This window comes from Erinaceus europaeus, chromosome 5 (genome assembly GCF_950295315.1).
Source record: "Erinaceus europaeus chromosome 5, mEriEur2.1, whole genome shotgun sequence".
Lineage (NCBI taxonomy): Eukaryota > Metazoa > Chordata > Mammalia > Eulipotyphla > Erinaceidae > Erinaceus > Erinaceus europaeus.
In genome coordinates this window covers 9,492,927-9,514,904 of record NC_080166.1, presented here as the reverse complement: position 1 = coordinate 9,514,904, position 21,978 = coordinate 9,492,927, and the positions used below count along the sequence as shown (strand labels likewise).

Sequence of the window (21,978 nt, the reverse complement as noted above, 5' to 3'; positions counted from 1 at the left end):
AAACTCGGACTTGGAGCCTCAGCCATGAGAATCTCTTTGTATAACCATTATGCTATCTCTCCTGCCCATCACTGACTTTAAAAAAAATATTTATTTATTTATTTATTTATTTATTTATGAGAAACATAGGAGGAGAGAGAAAGAGCCAGACATCACTCTGGTACATGTGCTGCCTGGGATTGAATTGAAGACTTCATGCTTGAGAGTCTGATGCTGTATCCTCTGTGCCACCTCCCAGACCACAACTAACTTCTTTTAAAGAGACCAAACCAATTATCTTATAGAAGAAGCCCACGTTCTTACTCATGACCACAGGATGTGAGCTCAGATCTACAGAGATACAGAGGTCACAGAGGCTCCTAAGCTGAATATGGGCCCCAGATCACATCAAATCAGTGGGGTTCACAGTCAACAATATTTATGCACTTTTCCTATATTTGAGAGCTACTCTTCCCTGATCCAGCTTTCTGGTTCTTTTTCCAGCCATGACATCATCTCTGCAGACAATAACTTGGGTCCACCTGCATATCAGATTTCAGGCTTAGGGGAAAAAAAAAAACTTGTATAGCCACAGGCCCTTTGGAATATAAAATATGCCTACTAGCTATCTACAAAATGGAGAGTCCCTCCAACTCTTCATCTGCACTATTCCAGCCTTTAGGTCCATGACTGTTCAACAATTTGTTCGGCTTTGTATGTTAACTCTCTTTTCCGCCACCAGGTTCCAGATGCTACCATCATGCCGACCAGACTTCCCTGGACAGACAACCCCACCAATGTGTCCTGGAGCTCCACTTCCCTAGAACCCTGCCCCACTAGAGAAAGAGAGAGACAGGCTGGGAGTATGGATTGACCTGTCAATGCCCATGTTCAGCAGGGAAGCAATTACAGAAGCCAGACCTTCAACTTTCTGCATCTCACAATGACCCTGGGTCCATACTCCCAGAGGGATAAAGAATAGGAAAGCTATCAGGGGATGGGATGGGATATGGAGTTCTGGTGGTGGGAACTGTGTGGAGTTGTACCCCTCTTATCCTATGGTTTTTGTCACTGTTTCCTTTTTATAAATAAAATAAAATAAAATAAAATAAAATAAAATAAAAACCCACACTCTGAATGTGACGGAGCAGCACCTCTTCTCTGCTTTGTACTTCCTTTCATTAGCAGCTTAGCAAGGCTTCTGGTCCAGCTTCCATTTTAAATATTACTGGTTAGGGAACAAGCAGTGGTGTATAATTTATAAGGCATTACCTCAGGAGTCACCAAGCATCATTAATAGTGGGAAAATTGGATAGTAAACTCAATTATAGGTAATAACAGTCATATTTCTTTATTATGAAAGGTGCTGTCCCCCCTCTTAGCTGTTAGCAAGTAATCTGTTGGGAATCTAACATTCATTATTGGGCCCTGTCTGGGTCAATCACTTCATGATGCTTTGCAAACATTGTTTTTCACCTCTGTCATTTCTGCTGTATTTTCTAGCAAATGCTTTTCTGTAAAGAAGATATTTACTTTGAGGACAGAGACCATTTTCTTTTTCTGCCTACAGTTGATACAGTAAAAGCAAGACATGTCCTAATTTTTTTCCCTTCAGTTCTTTATTTAGAAATAACTTACTCAATACAAATCTACAGGTAGTATAAGCTCTCTCTATTGTGTTTCATTAAAGAGGCCTCAGAATTCTGTACAATAAACCCTGAATTGGTCAAGAGGGAAATTTAAGCCAATACCTTCTGACACATGAGACCTTTGACATCTTCTGCTTTTTCACCTTCAAGTATTGGCGCAGAAGTGTCCTGACCAGCCCTGGTTATTTGTAAAAGTCGTAGCACTGGCAATGCAGACCTCAGGTGGGAACCATAGGAACAAAAACCATTATCAGTAATGGGCAATTATACACAATTAGACAGCATCTCATAGGAGCCTTCAAGCCGCATTCAAAAGAGCTATTAACTCTTTTCTGTGTTAGCTATTAGTTTCACAAGCCTTTGCTCACAGGGTCTGGAAGCTCGGCTCTGTTGATACAGTGCTTTTTTACAAGTATCCTGAAATAAGTCAGCTTGCTCCCTTAAGTGCTTATGTCTGGGAGGAATAATGGATTTTTAAAAGCAAGGCAATGAGACTTCTAGGTGGCGTTTGGATTTTTTGCAAGTGATGGTTGGGGAACTGGCCTAATGTGATCTGAAAGAATACTTAGGAATGCCATGGCCACAGTCTTGTACTGTCACTGGGGCTTGCTGAAGGCAGTGGCAGCTGTTGACCAAGATTTCTTTCCTGGCTGCTCAGTGGTACCCACCTGTGTGGCCTAGCCTTTTCTCTGAAGTCCTTACATCATCAGAGCTAGTACTCAGTTATTATAAATACCAAAGCAGGTGGCAACCAGTCCGAAGAAAAATGCTTTCAAGGCTCTTCTATTTAGCAGAGTGCTGATAAATTTCCAGCCCTATAGTGCTGGGGATCCAACTTGGCACTGCAGAGCCTCAGACATGAAAGTCATCTTACATAAATATTTTTTAATCTCTTTTTTATCTTTATTTATTGGATAAAGACAGCCAGAAATTGAGAGGAGGAGGGAAGCTAGAGAGGGAGAGAGACAGAGAGACACCTGCAGACCTGCTAAACCACTCACAAAGCTTCCCCCTGCAGGTGGGGAAGGGGGGCTCGAACCTGGGTCCTTGTGCACTGTAGCATGTGTGCTCAACTAGGTGTGCCCCCACCCAGGCCCTTCTTGCATAAATATTAAGCTATCTCAGCAGACCCTTTAAAAACTCTTAAACTTGGGTTTGAGCCCTCTCCCCCTTTCCCCAACTGTAGGAGGGATGCTTCAGGTGTGGTGAAGCAGGTCTGCAGCTATCTATCTTTCTCTCTCCCTTTCTATCTCCCCTTTCTTCTCAATTTCTCTCTGTCCTTTCAAATGAAATAGAAAAAAAAAAAAAAAAAGGTCCCATAAGAGTGGTGCCAACACCAAACTGCAGTTATAACGCTGGTGGCAACTGAAAATAAAAACAAACAAACACACATTTAAATAGCTGTGTGAGAGGTGGGGAGGCGTCTCAGTAACAGAGCACAGGACTTGCATGTATGAGGTTTCTAGTTAATTCCCTGACTCAGTTTGTGCTAAAGTAATGTTCTTTCTTGTTAGGTAAATAAATATGTCTTTAAAAAAATAAATAGAAATGGCATCTGGGTGCTGAGGGTTAACTTTAATAATTTCAAAGAAGACACTCTGGTGTAACATATGAATGCTGACCACACAGTCCATTCATAGAACATTCTGTTTTCACATTTTCAGGCCTTGTTTACTGTGATAGTCTGTATCTTCCAGTATGTCTTGTTTCTCTATTTCTCACAATCATGTCCTATTTGTACAATGTATATCCAGCCAAGCAGAACCCCAGTGGAAAACACCATCTCCAAAGAAATGGACCCCTGGCCTTGGCCAGATAACTTGAAACATACATCAGAAGCAAACAGACATGAGGAAACTACATTAAAAAAATACCACAATAAGTCTGCTATAAGATCTCCTATAAAGAGGCCAGGCAGCAGCACACCTGGTAAAACAAGCACACATTACTGTTCTCAAGTACCAGGGTTCAAACCCCTGGTCCCCACCTGTGTGTGTTTGGGGGGGGGGGGGTTATGAGTGGTGAAACAGTACTGCGGGCGTCTCTTTTTCTCTCCTCCTCTCTATCTCCCCCTCCTCTCTCAGTTTTTCTATATCTCTATAAACAAATAAACAAATAAAGCTGCCCTGAGGGCGGATTCATCTTGCAGTTATCAAGCCCATATGAAATATTTCCTGTATAAACAGAGACAGGGTTTACTCTGCGTCTTTGTAGTGTCTTTGTAGTTGAAAGCTCTGTCTTCTGCTCACTGCTCTCTTGTTAACAAGTTTCTTATTATATATCCCTTTTTCTTCCTTCTATATTTTTTCTGTTGTGAATTCTTTCAAAGACCCACAAGACCAGTCATATGTCAATGCATCTTGCTGGAGAAACCCCATAGCTGGCAGAGTACACTTAGTTCTGCCTTAGTTCCTGCAGGATCTTTGCACTGCTTGTATTGGAGTGATGCTCTGGCCTCTTTCTCAGTGAGCCACAAAGGCCAAAATAGTTCTCTCTAGTTTTTTACAAAAAAAAAAAAAAAAAAAAATCAATGGAAGCCTGAATTCTATAATAGAATATCTGCATTGCCTGCTCAAGCCTGGTGGATCAGAAGAGAAGGTTTTGGAGGTTCAGGGGGCGGGGTGGGGAGGATTCTATACTTGGGTAAGGAAGAACACAGTAGACACTTCAAATAGAAGGAAAAAAAAATCAGAGAGTTGGGCGGTAGCACAGCGGGTTAAGCGCACGTGGAGCTAAGCGCAAGGACTGGCTTAAGGATCCCAGTTCGAGACCCCGGCTCCCCACCTGCAGGGGAGTCGCTTCACAGGCGGTAAAGCAGGTCTGCAGGTGTCTCTCTTTCTCTCCCCCTCTCTGTCTTCCCTTCCTCTCTCCATTTCTCTCTATCCTATCCAACAATGACGACATCAACAACAATAACAAAAACAGCAAAACAACAAGGGCAACAAAAGGGAATAAATAAATAAATAAATGAAGGGAAAAAATCTTGGAGTCACCATAATATGGCAGGCTCCAAAAGTTGAGATTGTCATTTAAATCTCCGTGGAATTGAACATAAAATTTTTTCCAGTCTTTGCCAATTTGCTTCAAGAAAAATGCTCATTTTTAAATTTACATATCATTTGGTTGCTAATAAAGCCAAAACTGGATTTTTTCATGTTAATTTGAAGAATTGCAAATGACTGCCACAAATAAAATGAACAGATTTCTGAACCAAGAACAAAAATAAAATAGTCAGTATCTATAAGACTCTATAAATCTGTAAAATGAAAATAAAGGATTATTCCAACCAAAGATGTTTATTCTCTGAAATGAGTTAATATTAAGAAAACAAAAAATAAAATTTAAAAATATGACTTCTGGGTTCAAAATTTCAGAACTGGACATAAGGATAATTTGCTAGTATTTGTCACTGATCTTCTTTCTATTGAGTTGACTAAGCTGAAAAATTATATTTCTAAAGCAAGAAGCAGAAAAAAAAATTCACAGGGAAAATGAAGTCAAGATGACATAATGATATTTACTCTAGAATAAACTGAAACACAAAAGTTTTATAAATATTAGTACATAGTTAGAAGACTGTGTCTGCCTCCAGCTTTTGTTCAAGAGTAAAATCCCCTTTTATGGACAAATACTGGGATCTTTAAATATCACTCCTCTGGAAAAAAAACTCCTTTTGGGAAATAATTGATTTCGTGTTCAAATAGGTCATTTATAAAAGGAGTCAGACATATTTTTATGCTAGCTAGTAAGGAAACAACAAAACTTAAAAGAAGTTATGTCATGAACTAAACTGAAAAGCTGAGGCACTTTGGGCTGGCAAAGTCGGCACAATTTGGGTAGAAAGGAAAAACATCAGTGCTTAAAATGTCAGATTTCAAAGTGGTAATTTACAATGATACTCAGAGAAAGACTCATTAGTCACCATGTAAGACTAGTAGTGCACCAACTCTTAGCTCTCAAAATTGTTAGAAGAATCAAGACTTCACCTTTCAGGCACGGGCTAGGTCTTGCCTTATTCAACAATTAATGAGGTCACATTTTTCATTTAAGACATTCTTGCTGGGATCAGTGAGATAGCCCATCTCATGGAGTACCTGCCCTGCCCTGCCCTGCCACATACATGATCCAGGTCCAAACCCTCAACATTCCATATGGGAACACTCATAGCATTGGGGGGCAACTTCACTGCTATGATGTCTCTCCCTCTGTCTCTCTCTCTCTTTCTATGAGAAAAAGCTGGCCTGGAGAGGTGGACTTGCACATATAGGAAGGTAGGTTCAATGTACCAAATAAATAAACAATTTTCCTTCATAAATATAGAAGAAATGATAGATCATTTTTCAATCTTGATGAAGTAGTGGGTCTAAGAATTGAGCAGTGATTGATAGATAATTAGATGCTAAGTTGATGGGCCCAATTGCCATTGCTTAATACAATGACTGATCTAAGCATCACAATGACTAGAAATCCACACTGAACCTTAAAACACAGGCAACATGATCTGAAACAACACGGACAGACCAAGGAAACAATATACTAAATGGAGCAGGTCAGATGGAAAACAATGAATACCAGACTTCACTAATGTGGGTACTAAACAAAAATGATGAACAGAATGAAAGGAAACTCTTAGATGAAAAGAATCAAGTAATAAGCCCAGAAAAGAAAGAGGTGCGAAGCAGGATACTAAAAAAATGATTATTTTAGAGAGGAGTTAGGGCCCCTTTGGTAAGAAAAGTGGATGAAACACCAAAAAAGGAGAGATACAAACACCAAACTCCCAGCCCCTGTCACCCTTCCCCCAAAGGAAACTTTAAAAACAGCCACGAGGCAGGGCTGGTGGTTGCACAGTGGGTTAGGTGAACATGGCCTGAAGCGCAAGGACAGGAGTAGTAAGGTATCCCAGTTCGAGCCCCCGGATCCCCACCTGCAGGGAGGTCACTTCACAAGCGGTGAAGCAGGTCTGCAGGTGTCTTTCTCCCCCCTTCTCTGTCTTCCCCTTCTCTCTTGTCCTATCCAACAACAACAATAACAACAAGGGCAACAAAATGGGGGGAAAATGGCCTCCAGGAGCAGTGGATTCATGGTGCAGGCACCTAACCCCAGTGATAACCTTGGAGGAAACAAACAAACAAACAAAAAACGGTCACAAGGTAGAAAGATAGATAACTCCTTGTGGGAAGCCCCCATTTCAATATTGCATCGTAGTATAGTGCACAACTTTTCCCACACAGAAAGGACTGAAGTGCTTCGTCCTGGTTTTCTGAGTCAGTCAGGTGTAAAATTCTGACCTATTTCAAGAGTTTGAGTTAATCTGGCAAAAGGAGTCAGCTGTGCGATAATGAATAGAAATTAGACTGTCGTGGTAAACATAACGCAATGTGAAACGATGCTGATGTGTAGTGATGCACACCTGAAATAGATATGTTATAGACTAGTGTTGTGCCAAAAAAAACATTTTTAAATGATACAAGACACAAAACTATAATTTTCCATTTACAAACTATTTTTTACCAATAAAAATTTAACTCAGGACAAGGTAGTGATGAACCCAGTTAAGTGCATGCTACAATGCTGAAAGGCTGCGTTCAAGCCTAAAAGGGGGAAAGCTTCACAAACAGTGAAGCAGTGCTGTAGGGATCTCTCTCTCTCTCTCCCCTTTCCCTCTCAGATTCTTTTTGTCTCTATCAAATAAATAAATAAAATATTTAAAAAGCGACACTTTAAAAAAATTGAACCAAATCTGAATTAACCTTTAAAATTTAACAGCCAGTTTACAGATAATAAATATAGAGAATAATGGAACTAATTATTATCATGAGAAAGCAATCTGTCAAATTCAAAAGGTAAAATGTTCCACAACATGAAGACTAGTTTTTCCAATAAATGAATTGTGTCAAAAGGGGACATAATCACATAGAATAAAACACACAGTCAGTATAACAACCAAATACAATATACGGTGTTTTTTTTAGATCCTAGTTTGAACACAGCAGCTATAAAAAGCATTTAAGAATATCACAGAATCTTGACATAGGCTAGGTATTAGGCAAAAATTAAAAGGAGGAAAACTGGGGAGGAGGAGGTGGAGGAGGAGGAGGTGGCGGAAGAGGAAGAGAAGGTGGAGGAGGAAGAAGAGGTGGAGGAGGAGGAGGAGAAAGTGGAGGAGAAGGTGAAGGAAGAAGAGAAGGTGGGGGAGGAGGAGGTGGTGGAGGAGGAGGTGGTAGAAGAGGAGGAGAAGGTAAAAGAGGAGGTAGAGGAGAAGAAAGTGAAGGAGAAGGAGAAGAAAAAGAGGAAATTAGTTTAAACGAGTGAGAAGTTCCCCCTAGTCTCTAAGGCTAAACTTGTCAGACAAAGTAAAGACCACAAAAGCTGGATAAGAGCAAGAAACTGACATACTTTAATGATATCTCTTTTGGTCATTACCAGACCACCCCAACATCCACAGCCCTAGTCAGAGAATCCTGGGGTTCCCACACAGACATGATGAGCCTAGATCTCTGACAGACCTCTCTCTCCACCATCACTAGTCATCTCCAACAGGAACGACATCATAAACCCTCTTGTGGGCCTCTACAGGACCTTGCCCTCAATTTGAAACAACAATGGTAGGGACTGTCCCACTCTCTGAAGGGAAGTTGGGTCAACATACTCAGCCACTTGAGGAAGACGGGTCCTGAAATGAGAGCAGCCTAGAATGTTCCTAGCTGTAACCACAGAATGTGAGCTCAGAGCTATAGGGATACAGAGCTCACACAGGTTCCTGTGCTGAACAGTACTTGGATACTTTTCCCATATTTGGGAGCTGCTCTCTGCCCTGATCCAGCTTTCTTGTCCTATTTTCAACTCTGACATCATATTCCCAGACAATACTCGTAGTCCACCTGCATATTAGCTGTCGGGCTCAAGCAAAAAATTAGTAAAGTCATGGGCCCTTTGGTAGATACCTAAAATAGACCTCCTAGCTTTTTCCAAAATGGAGACCCCAAGTCTCATCTGCTATGTTCTTACCTTTAGGTGGCTGATGAATAAACAATTTGCTTTATTTCTTAATGCTCTTCAGCCACCAAGTTGCAGAAGCTACCATGATGCCAACCTGACTTCCCTGGGCAGACGACCTCACCAATGTGTCCTGGAACCCCACTGCTCCAGAGCCCTGCCCCACTAGGGAAAGTCAGAAACAGGCTGGGAGTATGGATCAACCTGCTAATACCCATGTTCAGGGGAAAAGCAATTACAAAAGCCAAACCTTCTGCCTTCTGCACCCCATAAAGATCTTTGGTCCATACTCACAGAGGGAGAAAAAATAAGGAAGCTTCCAGTGGAGGGAGTGGGATATAGAACTCTGGAGGTGGGAATTGTGCCCCTCTTATCCTATGGTCTTGTTGATTATTATTAAATTAATAATAATAAAAAAGAAGTTCCCCCAGTCAATGTGAACAATGAGACCTTTCTAGAACAGGAAAGAAATCACACGACTTTCAAAACAGGGCTGTCTAATCTGAAACATCACTCGCTTCTTTTGATGCAACATTTTTTGGATGCTAAGCTAATTGAGAATAACACAGAAGTTCTGTGGGTGAACACACAACTTTTGTCAACACATCAATTGACATGACCATGTTGAACTTCGTTGTATTTAGGAAGAAAGCTTTAGAAACAAATATTTTAGTGGGCGGAAGTAAACTTTAAATGTCTACACAAGGAAGACTTTCAATGAAGTTGTGATTCTTTAAGTCAATAAAACAGACAGTAGGTTTTCCATTAAATTAAACTATCTGAAGTGCAGACAAGCATGCTTCAAAAAAAAAGAAAAGAAAAGAAAAAAAGAAAGAAAACATCAATAAAAAATTTAAAAAGTCAATAAAATAGACAGTAGGTTTTCTATTAAATTAAACTGAGTGCAGACAAGCATGCTTCAAAAATAAAAAAAAAGAAAGGAAGGAAGAAGGAAAGAAAGAAAGAAAGAAAGAAAGAAAGAAAGAAAGAAAGAAAATATCTTTCCTCTATACCAAAATTCTGGAGCAGATTTTTTTATTTAGTCTTTTTTAAAAAATTTCTTTATTAGAGGATTAATAGTTTACAGTCAACAGTAAAATATAATAGTTTGTACATGCAGAACATTTCCCAGTTTTCCACATAACAGTTCAACCCCCACTAGGTCCTCTGCCATCATGTTCCAGGACCTGAACCCTCCCCCCGACCCCAGAGTCTTTCACTTTGGTGCAATAAACCAACTCCAGTCTAAGTTCTGCTTAGTGTTTTCCCTTCTGATCTTTTTTATTGTTTAATTTATTTATTGGGGGATTAATATTTTATAGTTGACAGTAAATACAATAGTTTGTACATGCATAACATTTCTCAGTTTTCCACATAACAATACAACCCCCACTAGGTCCTCTGTCATCCTTTTCCAGGACCTGTGCTCTCCGCCCACCCACCCCAGAGTCTTTTACTTTGGTGCAATAAATACACCAACTCCATCCAGTTCATGTTCTACTTGTGTTTTCTCTTCTGATCTTGTTTTTCAACTTCTGCTTATGAGATCATCCCATATTCATCCTTCTCTTTCTGACTTATTTCACTTAACATGATTCCTTCAAGTGGAGCAGACTTGTTAAACTGCTGAAAATTTACTGACAAAGTCTAATGATAACACCCCTGGCTTCTTAATCACTAGGAAGAAGCCTGAACCTCAGGATGTGCCCCTGCAGAGGAACTACTGTGAAACTAGGTGCAGGTGCTCATAGAGAATCAGATGTGATGGGGCCAGGCAGTGGTGCAGCTGGTTGAGCACAGACATTGCAGTGTGCAAGGACCTAGGTTCAAGGCCTGGTCCCCACCTACAGGGGGAAAGCTCTGTGAGTGGTGAAGTAGGGTTTAAGGTGTCTCTCTGCTGCTTTTCCTCTCTATCTTTCCCTCCTATCTCAATTTCTGTCTCTAATAATAAATAAATATTTTTAAAAGTCTTTTAAAGAAAGAGATTTAGATGTGCAAGCATTTTGTGATATGCTTTTTATCGACTTTTTAAAAATTTGATTTGATTTTGATTTAATTTAATTTGATTTTGATTTAATTTGATTTGATTTACATAGTAACACAAGACAGAAAGGAAGAGAAAGCAGCAGAACACATGGGAAGTCAGGGACTGAACTCAGGACCCCATATTACCAAGCTCAGCTACCCATCCACTGTGCCAGCTCCCAGGCCCCTACTTGGATTTTCTAAGTTCTAATTATATATTTCCCTAGCATCAACCCCTTTATCCCCATGGACTCCTTGTCCCCATTTTGCTAATGTTAAGGAGGCTTGGGGGAATGTACCTAACAGTAAAGTAAAAAATATGCCAGGGTTGACATTTGAACCTCTTAGTAGAAACTGCTGAATGAACTAATTTTCTCTGGAATTCCTGACTTTAATTTCCCAAATGGAAATACCATCAGATGTAAAGACTGTTTAAGTAAGGCACCTAATATGTCTCTCACCTAGCACATGGCGAGTGTCAAATAAATGGTGATGAATATTCAAAGGCAAGTTTTGGTTGTCTGTCTACCACCTCTGAGCCAGGCCAACCAGACAATAGAGACTCTGACATGAAGACAGAGTGATTTATCACGTGTTCTCTTCTCCAGCTCTGCCAAACCACGGAAACGCAAGCTGTCTTTCATTGTTCTGGCCTCTGGTTTGCAGATGAAACCCCAAATGGAGCCACACCCTGAACCATTGTCCTGACTGTTTCAGACAAACTGGGTAATGTTCAGAAACTCAAAAGTTCTGACTTCTTACTTTTCTCATACTTGGGAGCTTCTCTCCGCCATGATCCAGATTTCTTGACACCATCTTCCCAGACAATACTCCTAACCCACCTGCATGTTAGCTGTTGGGCTCAAGCAAAAATTAGTAAAGTCATGGGCCCCTTGGAATAGACCTAAAATAGACTTCCTAGTTTCTTCCAACATGAAGACCCCAAATCCCATCTGCTACATTCTTACCTTTAGGTTCTTGATGATTAAACAACTTGTTCTGCTTTATATCTTAATCCTTTTCAGTCACTAAGTTGCAGATGCTACCATGATGTCAACCTGACCTCCCTTGGCTGAAGACCTCACCAATAAGTCCTGGAACCTCATCTTCCCAGAGCACTATCCCACTAGGAAAAAAGAGAAACAGGCTGGGAGTATGGATCTACCTGTCAGCACCCATGTCCAGCAGAGAAGCAGTTACAGAAGCCAGACATCCCACCTCCTACTCCCCATAAAGATCTTTGGTCCATACTCCCAGAGGGATAAAGAATAGGAAAGTTTCCAATGGAGGGGAGGGGATGTGACACCCTGGTGGTGGGAATTGTACCCCTCTTATCCCACAATCTTGTCAATCATTATTAAATCTCTAATAAAAAAAGATAGTGAATTTTTTCATAGGACTTTAATGTATAGCATGACAATTATAATTAGCAACTGGATACCTGAAAGAGATTAAGAGCAAAGACTCGCAGGAATAATATATCCTGAAAGAACTCACAGTTTGGTAGGGACATTTAATTGGCTTTTCATGAATTCTTAGGATGAAAAGTTTTTGACCAAATAAATCTTTAAGATCATTTAGGTTTTTATCAACCCTTCTCACGCTGTCTTTATTTTCCGACTGCAGTTGATTAAATAGACTTTTAATGCTAAGGAAGGAAAAGCTACTCATCCTTTGTGTTAGCTATGCAGAAGTTACTATTGCCCACACACGGCTTTCTCTCCAGACAGTATAACATCCCCATGGAATGCACCAACAAAACAGACAGATCTCCAATTGTCTCTTATAAAGTGCTTCCAGACTTGTATCCTCAGTGAGAGTGTCTTGCTTGCAAGGAGTCTGAGAACAAGCTCTCACATGTTCTTGAACGGAGGGCATAGGAGCAGCCTGTTGGCCAAAAAGGGAGAAGAAAAACAGATGTCCAGCCAGTTGGACAAACTAGTTCTAGGTGGGAAAGAATGTGAAATGTGTAGTCAGTTGAAGGTGGAAGGCAGTTGTGAAATGGAGAAGATGATGAAGTCTGACAACTGCCATCTGCTTTATTGGGGGGGAAATATACATGATACATACGGAATATTGAAAAATGCGTTGGGTTTCATTACCAGTTTCTACAGAAGTACAATATCAAAACTCATGCACAGGGCTAAAAAGAAAGATACAATATATGAAAATAGAAGTTACAAGTGATACTTTCTGTCCTGAATAGAAATGAGTTCTAGATGCCCACCTGGGTGTTAAAGTCACCCTCACAAAAGCTGAGCCTGAAAGGAGTAGAGCTTCCACCTATTTACTAGACTTTTCTTTTAAAAGAGAAAGAAAGAGAGAGAGAGAGAGAGAGAGAGAGAGAGAAAGTGAAAAGAGAATTTAATGAAGTTACTGCTCAGAGATCTGGATGAATTCCAAGGACATTCATATTCCTAACATTAAAGTCCACCCAATTTAAAAGGTTTGTGGGAAACTCAACTAGTGTTAGCTAAATGAAAGCCAAGGAAAGACTCAAGTTGATTTTGTTTATTTAGATTACCCAAAATAAAGGGGGAAATGCAGACTGTCTACTACAGATATTGCCAAATTTTAACACTTTCACTTAAGAGGAAAGGATCGTAAATGTAGACACAGCTCACCTGGTAAAGTGTGATATTTCGCCATAAGCGAGGCCCTGCGCCTGAGCCCTGATACCACATGAGAGCACTAACGCACTGGGGGAAGCGCCACAGATGGTGGAATGGTATCATGATGGTCTCTCCCTGTCTCTTCCAATGCACACATACCTGAAATAGAAAGAAAGAAAAATGTCAATAAAAGAGCAGTAGAATCTTGCATGGACAAGACCCTGAAAAGGAAAATAAGCAAGGAGTAATTACTTCCTTGCTATTTGTGCTGAAAATATAGACATCAACTATGCATCAAGCAAATTTAAACACTGTCCTTTCATGAGGGCTTATGACATTTAAGAGCTATGAATGTCTTATAATTAGAATGATTAGTGTGAATTAATCATCTAGTGCTATATAATCATGTGTTTTGTTATAAACAGACATCAAAATTTAACAACTTAAAAAGCAGTATGTATTATCTCACACAGGGTCTCAGTTTAGACATTCAGGAGTGACTTTGTTGGATAGTATTGATACCTAAGGTTACAGACAGTCAAACTGTTTGCTGAAATTGAAGTTCCATCGCTGGGGAGCCAGAGACGACCCGAACTGCCCCTGCGGCTCCAGACAGACTATGACCCACATAGTCAACGACTGCCACCTCTCCAGATTCAAAGGAGGTCTCGAAACTTGACATCAGGCTCAACCTGACGCTGTTGACTGGCTATGGAAGAAGGGCAAACGCTAGAAGAAGAAGGACTTCTGATGGTGTAACTAAAGCCAGTATGGATGCAAAGGAAGGGAACCTTTTTCTGCTGAGGGCCACTTAGATATTTATGGTATCATTTGTGAGCCATACAAAATTATCAACTTAAATATTAGCACTTAACAGTTGCTATGAAAAAGGTCCTTAGATTTATTGAGTTTCTTTTTTCCTTCCTTCTCTCTCTCTCTTTCTTTTTTTCCTTTCTTTCTTGTTTTACTTCTCATAGGGTTGTTGCTGGGGCTTGGTACCTGCAAATGTAAATCCTTGTGAGCAGTTTTTGTTTATTTATTTAGTGTGATCATTTTTCCCCCCTCTTTTGATAGAGACAGTGAGAAATTGAGAGGAAAGGTGGAGAGGGAGAGGGAGAGAGATAGTGAGAGTCCTGTAACAGTGGCTCCCTGCTCATAAAACTTGCCCCCTCCCAGTGGGAATCTGGGACATAAACCTGCATGCCTGCTCTTGGTAACAGGTGCCTCTGCCTAATGGGACTGCCAGACTCTAGGAACTCTGGTGGTGGGAATTGTGTGGAATTGTACCCCCTCTTATTCTATGGTCTTGTTGACCACTATTAAATCAATTTAAAAAATGGAAAACAAGAAAGAAGTGTGTACCATGCATTCTCCCTTATTTGGCTACACAAGCCAAATGTGGGAAAATGTGGGAGAGTACTGTGCTGGCTTCGCAGGCGGGAGAAAGAGACGACCAGGGACTCATGGCTGAGCTGAGAACGCAGTTCAATCTTTATTCACGAGCAGGGATGCAGTCTAACAACCTAATCACAACACAAATCTGTCCTGCCTCCCTCCTGAGGCAGAAAAGTCAGGAACAAAGGAATAGTACTATAGTGGGCGGGGAGAAGGAAAAAGCTCGAACCAGCGAGGACTAAACCAAATGTTTCGGAGGAAGGGGGGTACCCAGCCAACAGTGGACATGCAAACGGAACACATGGCAAGCAAAATAAGGGAACCCAATGTGATGATAAAAACAGGAGGTCTCACAAGCAGAATCAAGAAGCATACCAACAGGAGAGTGTGGATAAGACACCTATAACTGCGTCGATGGGGGGTACATCAGCAGACTCTTACAGGATGCAAACAAGAAAACAAAATCCCTTTTTCTAAAAGAAGCAGCTGAAAAGTAGATGCTAAACACGATTTAAGCAGAGAGATCAAAGCGTTCACTGTATTATTAAAGAGTGGAATAATGAAGGAGATTAACTTAGATATGTGACCAAAATAAGCTTCAGTACTTCTGAGATAGACCTGATCACCCAGACACAGAAAGAAGTAGACAATACCTGGAGTAACCCGTGGTACCCAAGCGGATTAAGAGCACAGGGCAAGAAGTGCAAGGACTGGCGTGAGGATCCCGGTTCCAGCCCCCAGCTCTCCAACTGCAGGGAGGCCCCTTCACAGGCGGTGAAACAGGTCTGTAGGTGTCTTATCTTTCTCTCCCCTCTGTCTTCCCCTCCTCTCTCCATTTCTCTCTGTCCTATCTAATAACGACGACATCAATAACAACAACAATAATAACTACAACAACAAAAAACAAGGGCAGCAAAAGGAAAATAAATATAAAAATTAAAAAAAAAAACTAGACAATGCCTTGTCTCCCTGGACCAGTTTAACACAGAGATAGTCAAACCAAAAGCACTTCTTCTGCGGTGAGAAGTCTAAGCGAGCAGGGAGAAGTCAGAGTGAGAAGTGAGAAGAAAACAACACAGTTCCACACAGACAGGAGTTGCCACCATGAACTTCCCTGGGGGCACACTTTATAGGAATTTTAGCTCTGCCTTGCACAGCAAGCCTACTCCAATCTGTCCATAAGTCCTCTTCATCTATCCACAGAAGTCCTAAGACAGTATGTGAGAGTGTGCATGTCTGGGCCCCACCCAACGTCTGGGTACATTGATACTTCTTGGCAGTTTCTCAGGAACTGGTGGTACCGCTGGTCTGAAAGCTTCAGCCTGACCTCTGATCTCAAAGCACATAGTAAAAACCACTGGTCAAGCAATGGCCAAGCACATACTTTCCACAAGTGCTTTCAATGCATCTCGGTTTTCATTCACTGCCTCATTAGACTTCATGGAAATAGAATGATTTCATTAAACTTTCCCTTGATTAGACAAGAGATGCCATTCAGCCAAGTGTCTATCATGTTGGTGTGTGCAAACCCCAAGTCCGTGGCCTCTCCCCTGCAACAGTATCTGTTATTAAGAACTGAAATCGGTAGGAACTAGGGTATATATAACTGAAAATTAAACATCAGTTTTCTCACACTTCTGTTCACTAACTCCTCATCTTTTTGACCTGTGACCTCTAGCAAAATGTTCTCCATTTTTATTCGTCAGAATAAGGTGGAATTATAGTATAATGGTGGCACAGAGGACTTGCATGGGAGAGATTCCAGGTTCAACCTGCAGCACCAACAGCCAGGATTGAACAGTGATCTGATCAAAAACAAAACAGTATAATCAAACAAAGCTAATTATACATTAGGCATGATATAACCAACTTGGTCTTAATGCAATGTGTATCTTTTTTACTGTGATTAATAATGGGTTACAAAATTGTAAGATTACAAGCTATAGTTCCACGTCATACTCACCATCAAAGCTCTGTGATCCCACCCTCCCAGCGATAGCCAAATAGTTCTCACAAAGTCTTAGGAATGATTTGTTTGCTTGTGTTTTATTTTGCTTTTCTTTAAATTTCTTTGTCTCAGTTTTCTAGATTCCACATATGAGGGAAACCATTTGGTAGTTGTCTCCCATTTCTTTTTTTAGTTTGCTAAGCATAATCACCTCTAGTTCTATCCACTTTGTCCCACAGGATATAATGCCATCCTTTTTGATTGCAGAGTAGTATTCCATAGAGTATATATCCCATGGCTTCTTTATCCAGTCATCTGTCGATAGGCATTTAGGCTACTGCTGTTCTTTGGCTATTGTGAATAATGCAGGAATAGTCCTTGTCTGCCCTTAAGGACTAGAGCCCAGAATATACGCCTACGGTTTCCTCCAGCCAGCCCAGACCTTTGTAAATAATCTCTTTATTATTATCCCTTGAGTTACTGTGAGTGTCCTAGTTCCTGTTAGAACCATGAATGAACACCTAGGGCAGTTTATAAATTTTTGCATTCTTGGAGCTACCCTGGGCCACTTGGCTAGAGGCTCATGCCATCCAGCTAGAAGCCAGCAATTTCCTGGAGTTCCTGACAGTGCCCAAATGGTCAGGCCCACACCGCTATGCTTGGCTTAAAGATATGAAACACCACCTTCCTGCTCCTTAGGTAGAGCAAATGGCAGGAGGCAACTTGGAAGGCTCTACTGGCAATATTCCTATCACCAAAAGTGCTGCTCCATTTTAGGACTCCACAATTTTCTTCTTCACACTAGGCATTTATTCCAACAGGAGGTAGACATTGGTGCTAAATGAGTATCAGACGCTTTCTATTTGGGCCTTAGCTGCATGCCTGATTTGAAAGGGGGAGAGAATTCTTCCAGATTCTAGAATGATGGTTCTCAGGGTGTGAGAGAAAGACATTTTACACCGTCTCCTGGAAGACATTTTGAAAACTGGGGAGTCTTTGTTTGTGAACCATGATTCAGGGATGCTAGTTTGCCTGCAGTGAAAGGATCCCACAGAACAACAACAACAAAAAAAATCTAAAACATTCACACTACTGAAAAACCTGCTTATAATTATCGAGGCTAGGAACACACATTTTCTTTTAAAAAGATAAGGAGGAAGGAAGAGAGGAAGAAAAGAAAGAAGAAAGGAAGTCAACATTTGTGTACAGCTTTAAAATTTACTCAAATTTCCAGGAATGCAACTACCACATAAAATGAGAAATGATGACACATTTTTTTTTTAATTTTTTTTTTTATTCCCTTTTGTTGCCCTTGTTGTTTTTATTGTTGTAGTTATTATTGTTGTTGTCGTTGTTGGATAGGACAGAGAGAAATGGAGAGAGGAGGGGAAGACAGAGAGGAGGAGAGAAAGATAGACACCTGCAGACCTGCTTCACCGCCTTTGAAGCGACTCCCCTGCAGGTGGGGAGCCGGGGTTCGAACCGGGATCTTTATTCCGGTCTTTGTGCTTTGCGCCACCTGCGCTTAGCCCGCTGCGCTACAGCCCGACTCCCGATGACACATTTTGTTTGAACTTTCAATTGGTCAAGATTTTGGGGGGGGAAATGACAGTTTTCCATCTGCATTTCTGTTTGTAACATTCAAGGTAATGTTACAGAAATATCTAAGTACCTGACTGTTTCAGTGTTTTCCCATGCAGCAGAACCCAATTGCACAGAGAAATTTCCCCACATGCAGTTTTTCAGAACACAGAATGGAGTGGCCGGGGAGGTGGCCCAATGGGTAAAAGCAGTGGACTCTCAAGCAGGAGGTCCCCAGCATCACCTATGGCAGAGTGGTAGTCTAGTTTCCTTTCCTTTCCTCTTCTCTGTCATAAATAACTCTTTAAAAGAAAAATACAATATAGTCCACCAATGAAAATATAAAAGATAAGGACACACAGAAGTAGTAATAAGTGTAGGTGTGACTTAGAAAGGCAGCAAAGGCAGAACCATAGAAAAAAATGAAGATATATAAACATAGATAGTGACAGATATAAAATCAAGCCCTATCTGTGAGCTTGGGAGAACTACCATAGTTTCCAATGAAGGGAATGGGGACAAGGAAATCTGGTGGTGAGAATGGTGTGGAATTATACCCCTATTTTTTTTTTCAGATTAGATTCTTATTTATTTTTTTAACATTTTAAAACATTTTTCCTTTATTGGAGGATTAATGTTTTACAGTCACCAGTAAATACAATAATTTGTACATGCATGATATTTCCCAGTTTTCCACATAACAGTACAACCCCCACTAGGTCCTCCTCTGCCATCATGTTCCAGGACCTGAACCCTCCCCCCGACCCCAGAGTCTTTTACTTTGGTGCAATAAACCAACTCCAGTCCAAGTTCTGCTTAGTGTTTTCCCTTCTGATATATTTTTTAAAATTTTCTTTATTGGAGGATTAATGTTTTACAGTCAACAGTAAATACAATAGTTTGTGCATGTATAACATTTCTCAGTTTACCACATAACAATACAACCCCCACTAGGTCCTCTGTCATCCTTTTCCAGGACCTGTGCTCTCCGCCCACCCACCCCAGAGTTTTTTACTTTGGTGCAATACAATGCTTGTACAGACAAGCATTTTCTCTCAAAGGTTTATCAAGCAATCCTTTCCCTCTACTGATCTGTCATTCCATAGCTATCCTGTCAGATATGGATTCTGGGACTGGGTTCTGTTCTGTTTCATTCAACTATTGTCTGTTCCTTAATTTTTAACTGCTGGCTAACAAAGTAACCCTCCCCATTCACATTCTTGTTGATCTCTAACATCTGGACAATATAGTTCAATGAGTAGAACAAATATGGAACCAGAATTTGTTCTCCTATATAAATAAAATAGCAAATAGTGAAGATCAACACAAAAATCTTGTTATGGTCAAACTAGTTGTGCTTGGTTCACTCACTGTTCGAGGTATTTATTATCCAGAAGAAAGGTACATTTGTTTGAAGCCCTAAAAGTCCTGAGGACAACTGGCCTTACACTTCCTGGAACCATTTCTATGGTAGCTTCAGAGAGAGTGGCTTGACCAAATCTTTGTTTTTCTAGCTCGAGGGAAGATACAAATGCAGTGGTTGTTGTATGGCACTCCAAGTGATTTGCCCAAAGACCTCCCGCTGAGACTGTCATGAACTTGCAGCTTGGATTTCTCAGTGAGGTCACCCCATGCTGGTTTATGGGCAGGTGGCCAGATGTTGACACAGGCTGCAGTCAGAAACCCACACAAGTACATATTCATATGAACCTCCTCTGTGTCTGTAGCTTGAGCACACCATCTTTATCGATAAGGAAAACCTCCAAAGCGAACTAATCCAATGTCCTGGCTGGATGTTTTCAAATAATTAAATTTGAACTCTGTTTAAGGACAGTCTTTGCAAGAAGTTGTCATCTATATATGATTTTCCATTGCTACAAGCTTAAGTAGCAAGTGCCTTTTTGTCTTATAGAATTCTGAATTTAGTGTAATTTGAAGCTGAATCTAGAACAGAAAGGAAACAAAGATAAATTCGTTTACTGGTGCTTTTCACCCTGGACTGTCCTTGAGAGTTACTAGGTGACTTTGAAAAAAGCTTCAGTATCAAACCAGACTGTGTTTTGGAACACACAACAGTGGGATAAGAGGCTCAAGTGTCAGCATTATTTATTTTTTAGAGCTGCTTACATAGTATCATTGTGTATCCACAGTCGTCTTCTTCTAGTGTTTGCCCTTCTTCCGTAGCCAGTCAACAGCGTCAGGTTGAAAGCTGTCAGGAGCTGCTTGTTGCTGGCTTTGAAAGTGACTGGGATCCATGTGGATTCAGTCGGCTATGAAGGATCATCAGTTTCCCCAATGAATGGGGACTCACGGGATGCACCATGGGAAGGTCGATCCAATGCATCCCGTATCCACAGTAATATCCAATAGTAGCCAATGCTGGAGAGCACTGACTTAGTTCAAACAGTTAACACTTTAAAAAAAAGAAAGAGACCTAAAGAAGTCAAGTAGGGGGTCGGGTGGTGGTGGCCCACCTAGTTGAGCACACATGTTACAATGCTCAAGGACCCGGGCTCCAGCCTCCTGTCCCCATAAGCAAGGGGAAACTTTGCAAGTGGTGAAGCAGTGCTGCAGGTGTCTCTCTGTCTTTCCCTCTCTGTCAACTCCTTCCCTCTCAACTTCTGGCTGTCTCTAACAAATAAATAAAGATAATACAAAAAGAATTTTTAAAGAGTTGAGCGTATTAGTCGTGTGCGAAACTTACATTGTTCAATGTAGTGTTGTGTTTAACTTTTTAATTGTAACTTATTACAATTAAATACAATTTAAAATCAGGTTCCCCAATTGTATTAAGCTCTTGTCAAGTACATAATACCCACATATAATAGTAGCTACCATTTTGGACGGTATAGAAAATTTCATCATCGTTAAAAATTCCCTTATTCACTGCTGGAATAAAATTCCACTTTTTTTTTTAAGTTTCTTTGATGTACAGAGAAAGCCATCACATAGCAAGCTCTAAGTGAGGTTTTATTCCTCTTCTAGTAACTTAGTAAGTTTGCACACATTTTAAACTATTATTATTACATGATGATAAGTATAATAAAACATTTTTAAACAAATATAACTATAACGATGAGGTCTGGTGGTGGCTCACCTGGTTGGGTGCACATGTTACAATGCACAAGAACCCAGGGTCGATGCCTCCCCACCCCCGTCCCAACCTGCAGAGGGAAAGCTTCAGGAGTGTTGAAGCAGGCCTGCAAGTGTCCTCTTTCTCCCTCTCTATCACCTCCTTCCCTCTCGATTTCTGGCTGTCTCTGTCCAAGAAATAAATAAAGATAATTTTTTTAAAACCCTTCATGGTAAGAAAAAAATTCTTAAGGAAAGAAACAAAACAAATATAACTCAACATTCACATGTGTACCTGTTAAATATATAATCCATCAACAGTGACAACTGCTTGGGGAGTTACAGACGAGACTCAATTCCAAGAGACATCTTGCTCTACTGCCATCCTCAAATCAACGGGTAATGATCCAAGAGGATATTTTCACACTTGATTGACAAGAAAAGTGCACAAGGAAAAGAGGACAGAGGGGGGGGGGCTCCAATTTCCAAGTGACTGGTTATATGGCTCAAAGCTTACTCATAAACTTGTTTGAGCGCACATGGCGCAAAGTGCAAGGACTGGCTAAGGATCCCCACCTTCAGAGGAGTCACTTCACAGGTGGTGAAGCAGGTCTACAGGTGTCTGTCTTTCTCTCCTCCTCTTTGTCTTTCCCTCCTCTCTCCATTTCTCTCTGTCCTAGCCAACAACGATGACAACAATAATAACTACAACAATAAA

The 21,978-nt window shown here is 40.7% G+C and overlaps 1 long non-coding RNA gene across 1 annotated transcript in view; it reads right to left on the bottom strand.

Annotated features, from left to right (window-relative positions):
- The window catches only part of LOC132538677 (uncharacterized), a 32,653-nt gene extending 11,031 nt beyond the window's left edge, over positions 1 to 21,622 (bottom strand). Inside the window, exons 1-2 of the long non-coding RNA XR_009550031.1 lie at positions 21,556 to 21,622; positions 13,277 to 13,423 (exon numbers count right to left, since the gene is read on the bottom strand). This is a non-coding gene — a long non-coding RNA (uncharacterized LOC132538677). The remainder of the gene's footprint in view (positions 1 to 13,276; positions 13,424 to 21,555) is intronic.
- Positions 21,623 to 21,978: the final 356 nt, after the last annotated feature.